The sequence below is a fragment of the Taeniopygia guttata genome, chromosome 1 (assembly GCF_048771995.1).
Source record: "Taeniopygia guttata chromosome 1, bTaeGut7.mat, whole genome shotgun sequence".
In the NCBI taxonomy this organism is placed as follows: Eukaryota; Metazoa; Chordata; class Aves; order Passeriformes; family Estrildidae; genus Taeniopygia; species Taeniopygia guttata.
This window is the reverse complement of record NC_133024.1, coordinates 56,299,802-56,308,479: the sequence shown is the minus strand read 5'-3', so window position 1 is coordinate 56,308,479 and position 8,678 is coordinate 56,299,802.

The window sequence follows — 8,678 nt, the reverse complement described above, 5'->3', positions numbered from 1 at the left end:
ATTATAATCTTTGAACAGTCCTGGGAACTTGGCTATGGTTGGAACCAGTTGAGCTGCCTTTCAAACCCACTGCCAGCATGTCATAGGAGGCTTAGTGTCTGAAGTTTCTGCTTCCAAACACTTCCAAACATTTTCTCTCACTTCCAGTTAATATTGCTGGCAGACAGAGGAATGTGTGCGTCTAGTCACAGCTGGGGAATTGCTTATGAGGAATCCCAACATCCCCCACAGGACTGACTGTGCACAGCACATTCTAATGGGATTGAGTTGTGCTACAAGCTGTGAAGATGTCCTGTTAATGTTAGTTAGCACCAAGTCCAAGTGAGGCTAAGCAGCAGGACATCAAATTCAGAGACAGATTCCTACAACATCTAATTTTAATTTACAACCTACCGATCATCTCACATCTCATTATGAAAAAGGTGTCAAGAATTTAGAAAAAAATATTAAGATAGGTTTAGGATATGATATCTCCCTGACTAATAGAACTTGAGATCTATCAGAAAAAGCACAGTGCTTCATTTACAGCCTCTTCCCATTCTGCAGGCAGCTGATGAAATCCCACTCAAAATAGTACATTTTTAACTCCATATACTGATCTTGACATCTTACATAGCATTTGAGCAAGCGTTAAACCCTAGTCCTGCCTGAAAACAGAGAAACACTCAACAGCCCAAATAGTCCATGTGAAAAGCTGGTGTTCAGCAGAGCCTGTGCAGCAATGTTGCTTGACAGGGGTGAGTGATTTCCCTTCAGCCTGTTTGCCCTGTGCACAAGCAAAGACAATGTCGATGTTTACCTATCAAGTGGAGTGTCCTTTACTCTCCTGCAGACGAATTTCCTTCAGACTTCTGTATTTTTAAGTTTATAAGTGCATTCTGAATTCTGCACTGCAGTTCCTGTGTCTTAGTTCCTTGTTTGTAAACTGCGATGAGAATGCATTGCTGTCTCTCAGAGGTATTTTGTGGATAAATACTATGAAGATTTAGAAGTGTTAAGACATGGTAGCTTTGAAGGATTTGGTAGTAACTCTCTTATTCTGACCTTGTAAAAGAGGCAAGGTTGCCAACTGGTTTGGTAGTACAGAATCAGATTTTTGTCTTGTTTTCTCATTCACTCAGAAAGGCTTCCACTTAGGAGATGTAAACAGCTTCTTCATGGTGCCAGTTTTCATCTTAATATATTGACAAGATCAGTGCTTGGAGAATATTAAAGCAAAAAAAAAAAAAAAAAAAAAAAAGCACCACTCATCATTTGAATTTTTAAATTAATTCACTTTGACTGATTTTGAATCCCCAAAGTGTGTGCTTTCCCCATATATTTTAGCAAATCGGTAAACAGGAAGGCACATCCAGGAAAACAGTTAATTTTTAGGAATGGTTTTAGAATGTATAAGGAAAATGGATCAAAAATTCACAATTATTGAAACAGGAAGCAATTCTACATTTGCTATAAATAGTATGCTTATCCAACAAGTGTACAAAAGATATATGATGTAAACTATTGAGATTATCTATTAGATCTAGAGCACTTCATGAAAGTTGCTGTTGTACTCTTCCCATGGATTTCAGTACTTCAGGATTTTGGAAAATTAACAAAATATTTTATGAGATATCAATGACTACCTCTGGGAAAAAAGCATATATAATTTCTGATTCTTCTTAACTGACTGTTAAGGTAATATCAATGGCGTTTACATCTATTTTAAGACCTCTTTTTCATTCTGAGTCATAGACAATGACAACAGTATAAATGAGATTTAAATAATGTCACACAAAGCTTAACTTAGTTCCTGAATTGTGGAAAGGGCTCAGGTGTGTTATACATTGAAAATGGGTAAATGATACATTTATAGCCCTTTGAGGCCTGCATGCAAAATTGTTTCTAGTTTATTCAAAATTCATGCTATTCAGTTTTTGCTTATTCCAAGTGTGTTTAGTAAACAAGAGTCACTTGTGAATGATATGTTCTAAAATCAAATTTAAGGGTAAACTTAATTATGTTCACAGATGGTGAAGCATAATTGATGACAGTATGTCAATGTAAACTGGAACTAGCTATGTCTAAAAACATATCATCACTATCAACAACATAACATTATGAATATTTTAAATTACTACTTTATAAAAAAGATGAGCTGGTTAATTCTGGTTGCCTCCATAGATGACCTAGTATATGTCAACTATTTTTGTTTATGTGAGCTTCTATTTCATTTGTTGCTACACATCTTGTTTGTTATTATTGCTGCAAAAAATCAACATGGGAAATATTTTGGTAGCAAAAGGAAAATACATAGACTACACTTTTCATGAAACAATAATTGGGGCACTACCGCCTGAATTTCATGGGAATTTAGTAAGAAAGATAGGAGAACATAAGATTCTTTCTGCTTGATTTACCATCACCAATTGTAGAATTCTATGGTTTTATTATTTCATTTGATAGAAGCCACTTTCCATTTACATAAAACAGACTAAATCCAACTGTAAAAGAGCATTGGCACATCCAAAGGAAAGACAGAACATTTGCTTGTTATATGACCACAGTTCTTATAGGGGAAATTGCATTTCAGTGGTCTGAACATAATGTGTGATTACGAGGTTTACATGTTTCTAACAAACTTTCTCTATATTATTCATTTATTACTAAGACCTGAAAATTGGAAAGATACATTACTATTCAGTTTGGTTTTGCTTTCTTTGTTTTAAATATAGATTTATTTTCTATGGTGAATGTATTTTAGCATTTGAATGAAGAATGGTAGAAGATGAGAACGCTGATACTCAGATAGTCTTCTGCAGGACTAGTGGGGTGTGCACAAGGCCTACAGTGCCTTGTCGAGGAACTTAAACATCATCCTACCACAACTCTATAAGAACAGAATTAGAGTCTTAAATATACTTAATCTCAGATTATTCTTTTCTGCTTAGGAGATGCTTTAAAAAAAAAATTAGACACTTATGATATTTATATAAAATCCTTTCTAAGTGAGAGAAATCAGAGGGGAAATAGAACCTGCTTATTACAAATTATTTTTAAATATTGCTATTGTTATTATCATCATCATCAATTATCAAATAATTGCAATTGTGATGTTACTTTTTTACATTTTCTTGTATAAATAATTGAAAAAAGCAGTGATATCCTCTGTAAGGAACCCAGACAAGGGAAGTCCATAAGAGTGGCATAGAGTGGAAAATATGAAATATAAGAAAAAGACAAGGTTGTGCTCTTACCTTTGAGAATCAATCTCCATCACGTCTCCCCAGGCTTCCTTATAATTGGACCTATTGTCAGTACAAAAGGTGTTTGTTAGTATCAAAGTGTCAGTGCTTCAGCGCTACGCAGCTCTGAAGCAGGTGTTGACGTTCCCAAGCGGACAGTAAGGCACGGGACAGCCAGAATGTTGCCGAGGAGGTGCTCTTTCTAAGCTGCTACTACCCTCATTGTTATTAACAACTGATTAACATAGTGGCATTTCTCCACCCATGCATATCCATTTGCTGGGGCATTATCTTCACTGACAATGGAACAGAAGATTTTTTGTAGATTCTCTGCCATATAGCAAAGCTTCAATAGTGGCCTTATCCAAATGCAGAGGACATAGTGAGATCTGCCTGTGGTAGTTATGCAAAAATGTACTTAGAGAAAGGATGTTTTAATTTAAATAGACTTTATTATTTTTATTATTATTAATGCAAGCTTTTCTTTACATTATCCTTCTTTCCTGACAGAGGAAAATTTAGATTTCATGAAGCAATTACAAGAAACACTCAGGCAGAAATAGGTTAACAACAAAATGGAACCACTTTACAACACTGAACAACTAAATAATAAAACAGAAAATAAAATAAATTAATAATACTTGTACTATTAAAATGTAAGAAGTCTGGGAAAATCATTGAGGAAAACATTTCACTACAAGAAGAAATTCAATAGGCTAGTGCAATTTTCTCTGAAGAAACTATGTCCAATGAATGCTATGCCCATTAAAGCATATCCCTGAGACTTCTGTGAGTATAAGTTTATGCATCTTTGTTGAAATGGATTTTTTTCTAGGGCTGCAGAATAGCAGCAGATCAAAGCATCTACCTCATATGTTCTACTGTGTTATGCTATATCAATTGTTATTTGAAAAAAATCCATTATTAAATATTTTTAAAACAAACATAGACACCACAACATAACAGGTCTAATGCCATTTTTATTACCTTACATTACACATTTAATGGATATAATTGTTTGATGCTATGCTATGTCAGAAGTAGAACAATAAAATTTGTTCTAAAGTAAAGATTAAAGAATGTTTTCAAATGTTTATGGATGCATTGGATTTGAGTCAAGGTTTTGGTAGCAGGGGGAGCTGTAAGGTGCTCTCTATGAGAAAGGATGAGGAGCTGGCATCATGTCCAACAGACATGATCACTGCTGGCCAAAGCTAAACTGGTGGAACTTTTATGATAACATATTTAAGAGTAAAAAATATGCATATCAAGAGTAAGAGAGAGGACTAAGAAAAATGTGATGGAAACAAGCATTAAGGAAGAGGAAGAAAGTTCCCCAGGCACCAGAGCAGAGACTCCCCTGCAGCTCGACCATAATGATGCAGATTGTCCCTCTGCAGGCAGTAGAGTACTGAAGAGATGCAGGTGTGCATCTTTTGAAAGATACCACACCAGAGCAGGTGAAGATGACCTGAAGAAAGATGCAACCTAAGGATAGCCCCAAGAGTGAGCTCCTGGCAGAAAGGAAAGCAGCCTATATGGGAGCAGGTTTTCTGTCAGGTGCTGTGGCCCTATAGGAGATCCACGCTCTAGTAGTCTGTTGCTGAAGGATTCTACCCATGGAGAAGACATATGCTGGAGCAGATAATTAAGACCTACAGCCTGTGGAATGACTCCACATGCAAACAGTGGAAGAATGTGAAGAAGGAGCAACAGAGATGAAGTGTTACATGATCACACCACCTGATCACACATTTGTCGCTCAAGGGGAGAGGAAAATAGAAGAGTCAGGAACAAGAGACAAAAGATAAGCTTGAGGACAAAGGTTAGGAGTGAAGAGAAGGTATTGTTTGCATTGTCCTGTTTTCTTATTATCCCATTGTATTTATAATTGCAATAGGTTACATTAATCTTCCCCAAACCAAGACTGCTTTTCCCATGATGGCATTTGATAAGTGATCACCTATTATATATCTCAGCCCTAAAGCTTTTCGTCTTATTTTTCCTATGGACCTTGCTTATGAAGACAGGGTGAGACGGTGCTCTTGAACCTGGAGAAGAGAAGGCTTCAAGGAGATATTATAGAAGTCTTGCAGTATCTAAAGAGGCCTATAAGAGATCTAGAGAGCGACAAGGGCTGTACTGGTAGGACAAGGTCTAATGGCTGAAAGAGGGTAGATTTATATTAGATATTAGAAAGAAATTCTTTATTTGTAAGGCACTAGAAGAGTGTTCCCACAGAAGCTGTGGATGGCACATCCCTGGAAGGCCAGGCTGAGCAACCTGATCTAGTGGAAGGTTACACCCCTGTTTATAGTGTGTGACTATTTTTAAGGCCCCTTCCAACACAAACAATTCTATGATTCTAAGATTTTCTCCACATCTGGCAGAGGAGAGGGAGTTAGAGATTGCCTTGGTGGTCATACGGCAGCCAGCCAATTTAGGGAATGATGGATCATCTTTTGAAAACAGTATCTCTGATACAAATTATATGATCAAATAGTCTACTGTGGTTTTTCTCCACTGCCTCAGTAAATTCATGTCACTTTATATATTGGGATTGGCTGAGTTACTTCTGGAGCTTCTTAGAACTCTATTGACTTTACCAGGCATCTACAGTGATGACTTTTTAAATTATTGAAGTTGCAAAGAAAATTTGATGAGGCTTACAGTTTCTTTGTAGAAGTGAACAGAATCATTTTGATATTACTACTTTCTCTCAGGAGACTGTTGGACTTTTCTCTAAATGGCTGTCTTCTAGTGGGTGCTGTAGTGTTTTAGTCTTTCATATTTCTTTTATTTTTTTGCCTGATAGCCAAAGGCATTCTGATCATAGTATCAAGAGATGGGAATTTGAGTACCAGCTTAACGACAATCAATTCAAACAGAAGTTTAGGGAAGAAAGTTTCATACCTGTGTGTGAGACATCACATCCAACATTCGTGATAAAGATTTGAAGTAAAATGTCAAGCTTATTTTATCGTTCACAACTGCTTCTGAATGTTCATTCATCAATGCAAGTTCACATTGGAGCTATCTTTACTATCTTTACATCCAACAAGTTGAGTGCTCTATACTTTGTGTGCTTCAGGCAAGGCAAGAGAGACAATGTGGTCCACTGCAGCTAGAACAGGGTTAGGAGTTCCTGACACCAAATTGCAGCTCTCTTAAAGGCTTGTTTTGTGTCCTGTAACAATATGTTTAACATATTGTTACTATATTAGGAATCAATAGGAATCTCCTCTGAAAAGGCTAGCAACATGTTTTTCTCTTCCCAAGAGTCACGTGAGGATCTATCACTTCCGATTTGCAAAGCATTCTGGAACTAAAAATTGATAGAGTACAGTACTATGATGATTAGCATTACTGCTAAAACTAGTAGCTTTTCATCCCTTTCTAATGAATTCACTAACAGAATTTTGCTGAAATCTCACCTATCTAATTTTGTAGACTCTGAGGTGAGTGTCTGAACAGGGAGAAATTTTCATTACTAGATTCTCATACTTAGGTGAAATTAGGTTATTCTATGCAAAACTTTTGAGTAAATTTAGACAAGTTAAAAATGAAAAGAATAAACATACAAAGAAATTCTTTAATGAATCATTATTTGTGATACTGTGGGAAAACAAAAAAGTTCTTGCAGTGTGGGAAACTAAACAGGCAAATCTTAAAAAAATGGTCCAAAATTTCATGAACTTTCTAAGATTCTGTTGCATGATTTTAAAAAATGCAGATTCTGAAGTGCTCATTTTTTGCCTTTGGTATCTAAGACAGACAAATTTAATTTATAGCAGCGATTGACTTTAGCAATACTGCTTCATTTACTAGCCATTATGTAATAGCTGTTATTTGATAAAGTGTCATTTCATGCTTTTCTGAGATAAATGGAGCAACTGGCAAAGAGAAAGGAGACAGAACAGTATCATCATATGTGATGAATTCTGTACTTTAAACACAGAGATAGCAACAAAAAAAAGCACAGGAAGAAAGGTTTCTTTTCCATTTCCAGTATTTAAATAGTTTAATGTATTAGAATGTTGTAAGTGAAACCTACCACCTAAATTCTAAGTTGATTATAAATTTGGTGAAGATACAGAATGTTTTGAACACCTGAGTTTTCCTCCATTTTACAGGCATTGTATGTATAGACCTGGTCTTTTGCTAGGATAACATTTAGAAAATATTGTGTTTATACTACTAATTTCTGTCCTATACAAATCCCTTAGAAATTTACTACGGAAACAATAACATTGCCAGCCAGTTGAGGGAGGGGATTATCTCAGTCTGCTCTGCAATGGTGCAACTTTCTGTGCATTTTTTTTCACTACAAATAAGAAAGATATGAAGCTATTAGGAAATCCAAAGGAAGGCTACAAAGATGGTGAAGGGCCTTGAGGGGAAACTGTATGAGGAGCAGCTGAGGTCACTTGGTCTGTTCAGCCTGGAGAAGAGGAGACTCAGGGGAGACCTCACTGCAGTTACAGCTTCCTCATGAGGGGAAGAGGAGGGGCAGGCACTGATCCCTACTCTGTGGTGACAGTGACGGGACCCAAGGAAATGGCCTGAAGTTGTATCAGCAAATATTTAGGCTGGATATTAAGAAAAGGTTTTTCATCCAGAGAGTGGCTGGGCACCGGAACAAGCTCCCCACAGATGTGGTCACAGCCTGACAGAGCTCAAGAAGCATTTGTACAATTTGAAAAATGCTTTTGGTTACATGGTGTGACCCTTGGGTCCTCCGCATGACTAGGAGGTGGACTCAATGATTCTTTTTGGTCCCTTCCAACTTGGCATATTCTGTGGTTCTGTGATTGTAATTAAAAATTCATTTTGATTCAACCATATAATTTATTTTAAGCAAATTTTATCTATCCAATCAAAGACAAATACAATTCACACAGTTTATCTTGTGTGACCTGCAACCAACTGACTTGCATGAATCCAGAGTGAAATGGCCAGTACTTCAACCAACAACACTGTTCCATCTTTTCTGGCAGATGCATTCTATTTTTCTGGTTCATCTATTACTGTTCTATTCTGAGTTCATGACTGCCTTTTATGTTCAATACAAAAGCTAATTATTGTGCTAAGCAGCTTTTCTAAAGGCTTTGCTGTTGCATCTTTGATGCTTCATGAACAGAATGGCAAATTAAAACATAGATAAATGATCTAAAATTGAAAACAATTGTTCTACTTATCATTTAATAATAGACACAAGGCTTTTTTAGGAGAACATATATATACAAAGACATTTACAAGTCTGCTATTCTACAACTCATGCATCACCTCCTCTCCAATTTTTTTGCAGTAATAGCTATGTAATGAGTCTGTTTAGGATACATCTTACTAAATGGTTCTAATCTATATAGGTTCCCACTCCACACTCATCACCACAGTATCTGAGCAACTTCCAGTAGTGCATTAAGCAATGTGACTAACATCTGTCACATATTT